Below are 13,430 nucleotides of genomic sequence, written 5' to 3'. Positions count from 1 at the left end.
TTGAAAATTAGTGGCATATTAAATAATTCTATAAAATAGTGAATCAAATGCCTATGAGCATCAAAGAGTTTAAATATTTAGAAAAATAAACTCCTGGGCCTCCAACCAGACTTACCATATCAAAATTTTCATTTTTGACATGCTTACATAAGAGTGGTTTTACTTTTGTGATGCTTAAATGAAATAGCTGTTGAAAGTTCTTAAAATAGTGCATAGCATAAGTAAGCATTCAACACTGTATTAGTCACTGGGATTATTAAAATTCCTGTTCACATTAAAGCTTGAAAAACACTGCTATAGAAATGGATTACATGGTGTGATTACCCCTTTTATAAGTCAATATTATTATATTCAAAGGAGAACAGTTGATTAACTGAATAGAGGATCAAAATACTTTAAAAAGATGGTCTCCTTTATCCTTGGGAAACTTTCAGTGGGCAAAAGGATGTAAAGTTCACCTCTGCCTTTTCATTTCCATAAATAGCTTAAGTTGACAATGGAACAATTTCCTGATATTAATCAGTACAAAGAATGCAAGAAGAACAAAAATTTTTTTGATAAGTTAAATTTGGTTTTAGTTAACACTTGAGTGGTTAGTGAGCTCTCTCTCTGGTGATATCTGAAGATATTAGTCTAGGGCTCACAGCTATATAGGCAGGCAAATTTAGGTGTCAACCAAATAGAAAAGACTGTAGACATATGATACTTGAAATAACAACCAGAGAGAATTAGTAAAATTGTAAAGTTGAGAAGTAGGTTCTAAGATTAAGAACTGGGGGACACACAATTTTAGGGGAGACGGGATTAGATAACATGACTGAGAAAAGGCTAATCTGAGACTGAAGAAGGTAACAACAGAGTGTAGTGTCCTGGAACTTAAGAAAGTTTCAGAAAAGAGATTGGGCAGTAGTTAAGAAATTTTACAGATAGTGTACTGATATTTTCACTCTGTAGTGAAAAGTTCTCTGCTTGAACTTGTATAGTCCTTTTCCTGTGTATAAGACCATGACAATTTATTTGGCATTTCCTGTGCCTAGCACAATATCTTTATTTAATTTCTTCAAGATTCATTGAGGCTTTATTGCTGGATGGAAACTATAAGTCTTGGGGAAGCTGGGATGACTCAGTATTTCTTTCTACATAATTTCTTATTATGTCCCTCGATATCTGTGATATTCATGTTAACTGGGGAAGAAACTGTGTCTCGTACATTTTAATCTGGCATGTAGTAAGTAAAAAGGGTAAAAAGTTAATTGTTGAACTAATGGTTCCTTATGATAGTTGATCAGTTCAGTTCACTTCAATTCAGTCGCTCAGTCGTATCCAACTCTCCGCGACCCCATGAATCACAGCACGCCAGGCCTCCCTGTCCATCACCAGCTCCTGGAGTACACTCAAACTCATGTCCACAGAGTCGGTGATGCCATCCAGCCATCTCATTCTCGGTCGTCCCCTTCTCCTCCCGCCCCCAACCTTTCCCAGCATCAGAGTCTTTTCCAGTGAGTCAACTTGTCGCATGAGGTGGCCAAAGTATTGCAGTTTCAGCTTTAGCATCAGTCCCTCCAATGAACATCCAGGATTGATCTCCTTTAGAATGGACTGGTTGGATCTCCTTGCAGTATGAGGGACTCTCAAGAGTCTTCTCCAACACCACAGTTCAAAAGCATCAATTCTTTGGCGATCAGCTTTCTTCACAGTCCAACTCTCACATACATACATGACCACGGGAAAAACTATAGCCTTGACTAGACGGACCTTGATCAGTCATGTCAATTATGTCCTTCATCTGTAGTCTTTAGCCTTCATTACTTGAGTACCTCCCCTTTTGAGATCTTAGACTTGACATTGTTTGTGATCATAGCCTTCTTATTTCCCAATAACTTCACACTCTTAGTTCTTACTAAGAACTTACTTAGTCTTTACACTTATTTACAGAAATTTCCCTTTTCTGTATTCCTCTGTTCCCTGAGTGCTGACGTATTTGTGTGTTAATCCTTCTCCTGGTTTTCTGTTTTTGTCTGATCTGGATCTTTAGTGGGTGTCTCCAGTGATACTCACATTATTCAGTGCTGGGGTAGCATACTATACTGGTTCACTCTCACTTTTTCTCCTATTTTATGGGTGGTCTGCTAAGCATTGTTGAAGAAAGCTGTGAAATTGTGCTGCTTTTTTTTATTGCTGTCATGTTTTTCTAATGTTCACTTGTATCCTTTTCTATTTAAAAATTATTTTATTCATCTCTTAGTAATTATAGCAGCAGTTTTAAAATTGTTTTAGCCACCTTAAGAAGGATCCAGGAGAGGCGTTTATATTTAATATTTTTGAGAAAATTCAGTCCACTTGATGTGAAAGTTTTCAATTTCTGTTCCTTATATTTCAAAATTTTTTCTCAACTCATTCTTTACTTGCATATTAAAGAAGCAACTCTCTTCCTTTATAAAATGAATTACCTTACTCTACTTTTAGTCATTCAGTCACTTTTTGTTTAATACCAAATATTGTTTCATTAATAATCATTTTTCTTTTGAATTTTCAGTCATTCTCATAGACTCATTCTTTCTTCTCAGTATGTTAAGAACTCTTAGAAACAGCAAATCTTTCCTCTGACCTTCTTAAATTATAATCTCTCTTTTCATCTATAGACTTGTTTATGCTCTATTTGCTGTGTCTGTTCTCTTACTATTTTAGTCCCCTAAAATCTTCCTACTACTTACCTTTTCTCCTCCTTTACTTACCTATTCAGATGTCATCAATGACTTCCTCACTTTTAAAACCAATATTAATTCTTATTATTAGTAACCCTGTTTTTTTTTCCCCTGGCTTGTCAAGAGCTTTTTCTTGACACTCTACCCTTCAGTTTTCTTGACACTTTTTTAAAATCTATTTTCCTTCCTGTTTGTTTAATTTGATTATCTCTTCTCACTCTTTAATTGTTTTTATAAAGGGAATTCTCCAAGGTTCGATTCTTTCCTCTCATTTTTCTTTCTCTCTCTGGAAACTCATTTACTCAGTTTATAGACTTGGCTTAGTTTGGAGGGTCTTCCAACATTCAAATATTCCTCTCTAGCTTCTCATCAATATTCTGACTTCTAACATATTGTTAAATATATTTTTCTTGTTTTTTTTTAAACTTGTCTTCTCAAAAATATTATTCATTTCCTTTGATGTTGTTTCTTCTAGGCTTTACCATTTCCTCGTTTAAGTTTAGTCAGTTATGTTTATGTTTCGTTCTGTTTTCACCGTGTTCTTCAGACTGGACAGCTTGTGTTGATCTATATTTAAGTTTATTGACTCTTCTTTCTTTTGGTTGTTAAGTCCAACCAGCAAATTTTTAATTTAAATTACAATTTTCAGGTATTTAGTTTTCATTTCGTGTTTTAAAATAATTTCCATCTCTTTCTGTGTCTACTTATTCATTATGGGTATATTTATTCTTTGTACAAAATTTTAAAAACTGTTTAAAATTCTTGAGTGCTAAGTCTAACGCCTGAACCATGATTGGTTTGGTTTCTATTCATTGTATTTTTTTTATTTACTGTTTTATTATTTTTTTTAATTGGAGGCTAATTATTTTACAATATTATATTGGTTGGTTTTGCCATACATTGACATGAATCCACCCCGGGTGTACATGAGTTCCCCTTCCTGAACCCCCCTCCCACCTCCCTCCTCCCCTTATCCTCCCTCTGGGTCATCCCCGTGCATCAGCCCTGAGCATCCTGTATCATGCATTGAACCTGGACTGGTGATTCGTTTCACATACGATAATATACATGTTTCAATGCCATTCTCCCAAATCATCCCACCCTCACCTCTCCCACAGAGTCCCAAAGACTGTTCTATACAACTGTGTCTCCTTTGCTGTCTCGTATACAGGGTTATCGTTATCATCTTTCTAAATTCCATATATATGTGTTAGTATACTGTATTGGTGTTTTTCTTTCTGGCTTACTTCACTCTGTATAATAGGCTCCAGTTTCATCCACCTCATTAGAACTGATTCAAATGTATTCTTTTTAATGGCTGAGTAACACTCCATTGTGTATATGTACCAGAGCTTTCTTATCCATTCATCTGCAGATGGACATCTAGGTTACTTCCATGTCCTGGCTATTATAAACAGTGCAGCGATGAACATTCTTTGTTTTGTTTTGATTTATTTTGTTTTGTTTTCCTTGACCCTGGGGAACATTTCCTGTTTCTCTATGTGTGATTTTTATTTTATACTTGACATAGTGAATGATACATCTCTATTTATATTTCTCTGAAAAGTGTTGTTTTTTCTATTCAGTGATTTAATTATTGGATGATCACTTTCAACTTGTGTAGGATTTATTTTACGCTATGATAGTACAGGTTTATGAAAAGTCCAAGTTGTTTCCCAGTTCTCTATATCCTGGCAGAACTCTCATCTAAACATTTTCTCTTGAAGATCTTTGGTTTTAAGATTTGTTATTGAATGCTGAAAGTAGGCTCTACTTTATGGTGCGGTTCTTACTCTTAAGGTACAAGCTTTCTAATGTCTCATTGTTCAAGGTGTTAAATATTAACCTTTCGGTTATGGTTGACTTGAACTCCAATGTCCCCTTGTGTTGCTTGTTTTCTTATATATCTCTTCACTTTTAACCTGTAGCAGATGTATGTACTCTGATAAACTTTAGTCTTTCCATGTGTATGTGCAGCCCATTCTTCAGCCAAGGACCCTGTGGGAGCCCCACATGAAATTCTGTGTCCCATTATATGTATAGGTCCCTTGTCCCACAAAATCTTGCCACTCCCCTGCTGCCATGAATTCTAATCTTTATCCTTAGCTCAGTGGACTTGCTGTACTCTGCTTGGCTTCCAGCTCATAGTGTCGTGATTGGGATTTTGTCCTCAGCCAGAGAGAGGGCAATTGTAGTTTCCCAAATGAGTTTCCCGTCTCAGGAATCATAGGATTGAACAACTATTGTCTGGTGCCCAAGAATAGTTGTTGTGTGTATTTTTGTAATTCTGTAATTTTACAAAAGGAGGTAGTTTATAGGAGAAAAGCTACTTTGATAACAGTTATTCCATCAAGCCAGAAGTCTTCAAACCTTAAAATATTTTTTTGATTCCTTTTGTATATTCAGGCTTCCAGTCCAAACTAAATCTTTTATTCATTCTTCTCAAAGCTGTTTATGTCTATTCCAGTCATTTCTATGATCACTACCTACCATCCTGAGACCATGATTAGCTCAAATTTCGGTGATGTCTGTATCTTTCTAACTAGCCTCTCACAACTCATATAACTTTAATTATCTCATTTGTTTGTATAAGTTCTTTACTAATTACTTAATCTGTACTCTTTAATCAGAAAACTCAGTTCTTCCTCAAATGATCTCTACATGATATTATAGCTTTATCTACCACTATTCCCTCATATTACAGTTCCCTCACAGTAATCCAAGTCTATGCCCTGACCAGTAATGCTGAAAAAGCTGAAGTTGAACAGTTCTATGAAGACCTACAAGATCTTCTAGAACTAACACACAGAAAAGAGTCATTTTCATTACAGGGGACTGGACTGCAAAAGTAGGAAGTCAAGAAATACCTAGAGTAACAGGCAAATTTAGCCTTGGAGTACAGAATGAAGCAGAGCAAAGGTTAATAGAGTTTTGCCAACAGAACTTACTGGTAATAACAAACGCTTTCTTCCAACAACACAAGAGAAGAGTTTACACATGGACATCACCAGATGGTCAATACTGAAATAAAATTGATTATATTCTTTGCAGCCAAAGATGGAGAAGCTCTACAGAGTCAGCAAAATCAAGACTGGGAGCTGACTGTGGCTCAGATCATGAACTCCTTATTGCCAAATTCAGACTTAAATAAAGTAGGGGAAACCATTAGATCATTCAGGTATGACCTAAATCAAATCCCTTACAATTATATAGTGGAAGTGAGAAGTAGATTCAAGGGATTAGTTCTGATAGACAGAGTGTCTGTAGAACTATGGATGGAGGTTCATGACATTGTACAGGAGACAGGGATCAATACCATCCCCAAGAAAGAGAAATGCAAAAAAGCAAAATGGCTGTCTGAGGAGGCCTTACAAACAACTGTGAAAAGAAGAGAAACCAAAAGCAAAGGAGAAAAGGAAAGATATACCCATTTGAATGTAGAGTTCCAAAGAATACCATGGAGATATAAGAAAGCCTTCCTCAGTGATCAGTGCAAAGAAATAGAGGAAAACAATAGAATGGGAAAGACTAGAGATCTCTTCAAGAAAATTAGAGGTACCAAGGGAAAATTTCAGGCAAAGATGGGCACAATAAAGGAAAGAAATAATATGGACCTAACAGAAGCCAAAGATATTAAGAAGAGGTGGCAAGATACACAGAAGAACTATACAAAAAAGATCTTCACGACCCAGATAACCACGATGGTGTGATCACTCACCTAGAGCCAGACATCCTGGAATGTGAAGTCAAGTGGGCCTTAGAAAGAATCACTAGAACAAAGCTAGTGGAGGTGATGGAATTCCAGTTGAGCTATTTCAAATCCTAAAAGATGATGCTGTGAAAGTGCTGCACTCAATATGCTAGCAAATTTGGAAAACTCAGCGGTGGACACAGAGATCATTCCAATCCCAAAGAAAGGCAATGCGAAAGAATGCTCAAATTACCACACAGTTGCACTCATCTCACATGTTAGCAAAGTAATGCTCAAAATTCTCCAAGCCAGTCTTCCATAATATGTGAACTGTGAACTTCCAGATGTTCAAGCTGATTTTAGAAATCAGAGGAAACAGAGATCAAATTGCCAGCATCCACTGGATCACAGAAAATGCAAGAGAGTTCCAGAAAAACATTTACTTCTGCTTTATTGACTATGCCAAAGCCTTTGACTGTGTGGATCACAATAAACTGCGGATAATTCTGAAAGAGATGGGAATCCCAGACCACCTGACCTGCCTCCTGAGAAATCTGTATGCAGGTCAGGAAGCAACAGTTAGAACTGGACATGGAAAAACAGACTGGTTCCACATTGGGAAAGGAGTATGTCAAGGCTGTATATTGTCACCCTGTTATTTAACTTATATGCAGAGTGCATCATGAGAAACGCCAGGCTGGATGAAGCACAGGCTGGAATCAAGATTTCCAGGAGAAATATCAATAATCTCAAATATGTAGGTGACACCACCCTCATGGCAGAAAGCAAAGAAGAACTAAAGAGCGCCTTGAAAATGAAAGAGCAGAGTGAAAAAGTTGGATTAAAACTCAACATTCAGCAAACTAAGTTCATGGCATCTGGTCCCATTCAGTTCAGTTCAGTTCAGTTCAGTTGCTCAGTCGTGTCCGACTCTCTGCGACCCCATGAATCACAGCACGCCAGGCCTCCCTGTCCATCACCAACTCCCGGAGTTCACTCAAACTCATGTCCATCGAGTCGGTGATGCCATCCAGCCATCTCATTCTCTGTCGTCCCCTTCCCCTTCCACCCCCAATCCTTCCCAGCATCAGAGTCTTTTCCAATGAGTCAACTCATCGCATGAGGTGGCCAGAGTATTGGAGTTTCAGCTTTAGTCCCTCCAATGAACACCCAGGATTGATCTCCTTTAGAATGGACTGGTTGGATCTCCTTGCTGCTGCTGCTGCTAAGTCACTTCAGTCGTGTCCGACTCTGTGTGACCCCATAGACGGAAGCCCACCAGGCTCCCCCATCCCTGGGATTCTCCAGGCAAGAACACTGGAGTGGGTTGCCATTTCCTTCTCCAATGTGTGAAAGTGAAAAGTAAAAGTGAAGTCGCTCAGTCGTGTCCGACCCTTAGCGACCCCATGGACTACAGCCTACCAGGCTCCTCCATCCATGGGATTTTCTAGGCAGTAGTACTGGAGTGGCTTGCCATTGCCTTCTCCGGGATCTCCTTGCAGTTCATGGCAAATAGATGGGGAAGCAATGGAAACAGTGACAGACTTTATTTTGGGGGTCTCCAAAATCACTGCAGATGGTGACTGCAGCCATGAAATTAAAAGATGCTTGCTCCTTGGAAAGAAACATAGACAGCATATTAAAAAGTAGAGAAATTACTTTGCCAACAAAGGTCTGTATAGTCATGGCTGTGGTTTTTCCAGCGTTCATGTATGGATGTGAGAGTTGGACTATAAAGAAGGCTGAGCCCCGAAGAATTGATGCTTTTGAACTGTGGTGTTGGAGAGGACTCTTGAGAGTCCCTTGGACTGCAAGAAGATCCAACCAGTCCATCCTAAAAGAAATCAGTCCTGAGTATTCATTGGAAGGACGATGCTGAAGCTGAAACTCCAATACTTTGGCCACCTGATGTGAAGAATGACTCATTTGAAAAGACCCCAATTCTGGGAAAGATTGAAGGCAGGAGGAGAAGGGGATGACAGAGGATGAGATGGTTGGATGGCAACACTGACTTGATGTTCATGAGTTTGAGTAAACTCCGGGGGTTGTTGATGGACTGGGAGGCCTGGCATGCTGCAGTCCATCTGATCGCAAAGATGCATACATGACTGAGCGACTCAACTGAACTGACTGATCCTCTCATATATACCATAGTTACTAGAATACCTATATGTATAATTCCTTAAGTTTGCTTATATTATCTACCTTACATAGAATGCTTTGTGTCTTCAAAATTATTTTTTTTCAACTAGCATTTATTAATTTCCTTAGGGGTGTCAGACACCATTTTAATTTATAGAATTATAAGAATGAACAAAGTAGGTTCTGTCACATTATGGAACTTAAATTAGTGGAGAAGATAGAAATTTAACAAAAAATTCACATAAATATTAGTTATGCCTGTGTTAGCAACAGTATAGAGGCAGACTGTCCTAAGTGTACTTACTATACAGCCTTATCATAGACTTTAGAATTCATTTTTCTGGAGTATTAGATTTGAGTATATAAGCTGTTGTAAACTAAGCTGGATAAAATGCATATGGAAGATATCTTTCTAGGCAGAAAAAACAACTTGAGAGAAAAATCCAAGAAGGAAACAACATGGTTTTGTAGGAACTGAAAGTACTCAGTGAGTCGAGAGTACAGTGACAAGTGATGATTGATGGGACTGGTAAATTATCATAGTGTCAAATGATCATTTTTCTGTAGGTTATAATGGCACTTTGGGATTTTATTCTAAGAGCAAAGAGAAGCCTGCAGGGAACCTCAAAGCTGTCACCCAGTTTTCTAGCAGGCACTGGGACTGTTAGACAACCTCTCTCTCCACTCTTCAAACTGTTACACCTGTAGATGGAATTTTAGTGGCACAAAGAGCTTTCGAGGGATCATAGATTCTACTTATATTGTTCTTGTTCTTATAATTGACGAATGCCAGCATTTGTGGACATGAGCATGTTAACAATGCAGAATTACGGGACTGTTCATCTTTCTTTTAATTCTTACCTACTTAACATAGTCATAGAAACTAATTTGCCTTCTGGCCTACAAAGTTGTTAGTTGTTTTAAGTAGAGAGGTATTATTAGAATCACATTTTATTAAGATATCCCTTCCTGAACGTAGGGGAAATTTTTGAAGGGACAGAAGGCAAGAATGAAAGATAGAAGTTTAGGTAAGATGCTTGAGTGCAGGTTAGAATGCCTGCCCAGGTGGCTCAGTGGTAAAGAATCTGCCTGCCGGTGCAGGGAGACACAAGAAATGTGTGTTTGATCCTTGGGTCAGGAAGAACCCTGGAGGAGGAAATGGCAACCCCCTCCAAAATTCTTGCCTGGAAAATTCCATGGACAGAGGAGCCTTGTGAGCTGCAGTCCATAGGATTGCAAAGATTCAGACACAACTAAACACTGTATATATATTATATATATATAAATGATGTATATGTGTATGTGTATATACATGTATATGTTTGTATATATACACTGAACTTAGGGGAAATATTTGAAGCCACAGGAACAAGAATGAAAGATAGAAGTTTAGTTAAGATGCTTGAGTGCAGGCTAGATAGGATGTGCAGCTTTGGATAGAATGTTTGCTGTGGAAAGAACTAGGACAAGGGATTCATTTACGTTGCATTATTTCCTTCCTTTTACCACCTTTCTAAAATGTTTCTATTTTCTTCTATCTCCGCTTACAAATATCATCTTGTTTCAGTAACATATATTTACTTATTTTACCTTGTAGGTAGAATTCCCTTAGAGAAATACTTTGCATTTCATCTGCTCTGTTATCTGGGGCAGTGACTACATTCATTCATTTCTTCATTTACAGATACTTTGCTGTTAGTATGTTTCAGGTTATTTAAGCACAGTAGAGTAACTGCCAAGAAAAACGACATAATCCCCACTTTTGTAGAGTGTCTCATCTCATAAAGGCATTTATCTGATAATAATACAAACTAACGCCAACTGTAAGTGTAATGGACGCCATGTCAGAGCATCCATGATGCTATGGAAGCATATAAAAGGAGCAGCTTCCTGCTGAGCTGAGATATGGAGGAATAATTAGCTTTAAACAAGGGAAAGAGAGAGGACATTTCAGGTAGAGAGAAGATGTGTTGATCTTGTGAACAATTAGATGCATCTGAGCAAAGAGTCGGACACAACTGAGCAGCTGAACTGAACTGAACTGAGCAATAGAAAGAAGGCAACATAGCTGGAACTCAGAGAAGGGGATGTAAGGTAAAACTGGGACAGTAGGCCACTTCTAGCCAATTTACGGCCTTATAAATCATGTTAAGATTTTAGCCTTTCAAAAAGTCTACAAACAATAAATGCTAGAGAGAGTATGGAGAGAAAGGAACCATTCTACACTATTGGTGGGAATGTAAATTGGTACAATCACTATAGAGAACAGTATGGAGGTTCCTTAAAAAACTAAAAATAAAGTTATCATGTGATCCTGAAATATGACTTTTGGGTATATATCTGTAAAAAACAGCAACTCTTAATTAGAAAAGGTATATGCACCTCAGTGTTCATAACAGTGCTACTTACGATAGCTAAGACATGGAAGCAACCGAAATGTCCATCAGCAAATGAATGGGTGAAGATGTGATACACACAGTGGAATATTACTCAGCTATAAAAAATGAAATAATGTCACTTGGAGCAACATGGATGGATCTAGAGCTTATCACCCTAAGTGAAGTAAATCAGACAGAAAAAGATAAGTATCACTTGATAACACTTAAGTGCAAAATCTAAAAAAATGACACAAATGAACTTTTAAAACAGAAAGACTCATTTACATATAAAACAAACTTATGGTTACCAAATGGTAAAGGTAGGGCAATGGCAAGCCACTCCAGTACTCTTGCCTAGAAAATCCCGTGGATGGAGCAGCCTGGTAGGCTGCAGTCCGTGGGGTCGCTAAGGGTCGGACACGACTGAGCAACTTTACTTTCACTTTTCACTTTCACACATTGGAGAAGGAAATGGCAACCCACTCCAGTGTTCTTGCCTGGAGAATCCCAGGGACGGGGGAGCCTGGTGGGCTTCCGTCTATGGGGTCACACAGAGTCGGACACGACTGAAGTGACTTAGCAGCAGCAGCAGCAGCAGGGCAGGATCAATTAGGAATTTAGGATAAAGAGATACACACTATTATATATAAAACAGATAAATGACAAGGACTGACTGTATAGAACAGGAACTATATTCAATATCTTATAATAACTTACAATGGAAAGAGCCTGGAAAAGAATATATAACTGAATCACTTTGTACATCTGAAGCACTGTAAATCAACTATATTTCAATAAAAAAATTTAGTCTTTATCCTATTAGTATATAATATGTTTCTAATGGTTATTTACTTAAAGAACAAATCTGAGTATTTTAGTAAGCAGTGAGGATAGAAGTAACATGGGAAAAAAAGATTAACTAGGTGAGATTTGGAGAATTAGATTGAATTAGAAATAGGATCCATGATGTAAGGTGGTAAGAAAATAGGCAGTGTTTGAAGTGCAGGGTTTGAAAATAGAGCAGAGATTGGTAGTGAGAAAAGACTGTCAAGAAGCTATAATTGTTAAACACAGATGACTACTAGTGCTATTGGGCTGTGAAGTTGAAGGATATTTGCATAAACTAAATTCGGGGTTTCACTTTTCTCCATAGTTATTTTATGTATTATGACTGTAAATGGCATGTCAGGTGTCCTAAAGAATTTTCCATAGTTTGATAATTCTCTTGGAGGACTCACAGAACCCAAGACAGAGTTTATGCTCACAGCTACATTTTATTACAGCAAAAGGGTTTAAAAAATCATCAAAGGGAAAGGTGCATGGATCAAAGTCTCAGTGTAGTCAGATGTAAGCTCTTTTATAAAGAGTCCTCTTCTAGTAGAGTCACAGAGGATGGCATTTAGCTCCCCAGCACTGAGTTGTGATGATTGTTTGAAATGTTGTCTATCAGGGAAACTCATTAGATGCAGTGTCAAGAATTTTTACTGGGAGATGGTCATTTTGTCACTTTCTACCTAGGCTATACCAGATTTCTAATCTCCCAGGCATGAAGTATATATTCAGCTTAAACCAGATTTTTTAAACAGAGTTTAGGCATGGTGAGTGATTCATCAGTTCTCAGAATGATGGAGAAATTCACTTTAAACCCAAGCTCCCAGATACCAGCCAAGGGCCAACCTTGCAAGCAAGACTTTCTAAGCTCTGTACAGTGGTGATAATAGAATTTGTAGATCATCCTTTGTTTCCTAATTCTTTGTGCTAATTTATTATTTATATATATTTTGCAGCAACCTATTATCTGTATGTGTGGCTTTCATTTGCTTTATACATGGTGTCACAGACTCTTGACTTTTTGTACTTTTGAGTTTTTTTTTTCACTTCTAACAGTGATCTTGTTTCAGGACATACTTGGCTAAGCTTGTATTTTGTGGAATTCTATTTTGTGTTCCATTCATTTGTCTAATCTCTTCTCTAGTCATTACATATTCATCTCATGTTATATCTAAGTTTCTTTGAAGGTTAATGGGAAAATCATCCTTCACTTTGGAATATCTTTTTATATAAGGTAATTTACCTTCCTAACAATGCATAAACCTACCAAGAGTCTACAATGTTTCTGATTGGTCTTAGAAGATAATATTGAGAAGTTGTAAAATTTAATGAAAGCTCATAAAGATTTATTTTTAGTTAATTCTAGTGTGGAAATGTGTTATTCAATAACAGCTTACACTGTAAAGAAACATACACAGACTTTTTTTTTTTACTGGACCAGTCTTGCATTTACTGTGTGTTGATTTCCCCATACTAATAGAAATTGCTAAGAAGGTTGTGGTGACCAGAACTGTGTTGCAATGTACTATTGCTTGGCTGTGTTCTTGCTGTATTTTAACAAAAGAATTTGTATGTTATCCTATCTTTTGTATTAGTCCATAGTCAAAGCCAAGAATTTTTTTTTCTTATTCCTAGAAATTGTTTCTATTCTCTGAGCCCATTCAAAATGTTTTCCAAGGACCA

Source organism: Moschus berezovskii, chromosome 9 (assembly GCF_049115385.1).
Source record: "Moschus berezovskii isolate FMDL1 chromosome 9, NW_MosBer_1.0, whole genome shotgun sequence".
Classification (NCBI taxonomy): domain Eukaryota; kingdom Metazoa; phylum Chordata; class Mammalia; order Artiodactyla; family Moschidae; genus Moschus; species Moschus berezovskii.
This window is presented reverse-complemented; position numbering follows the sequence as displayed.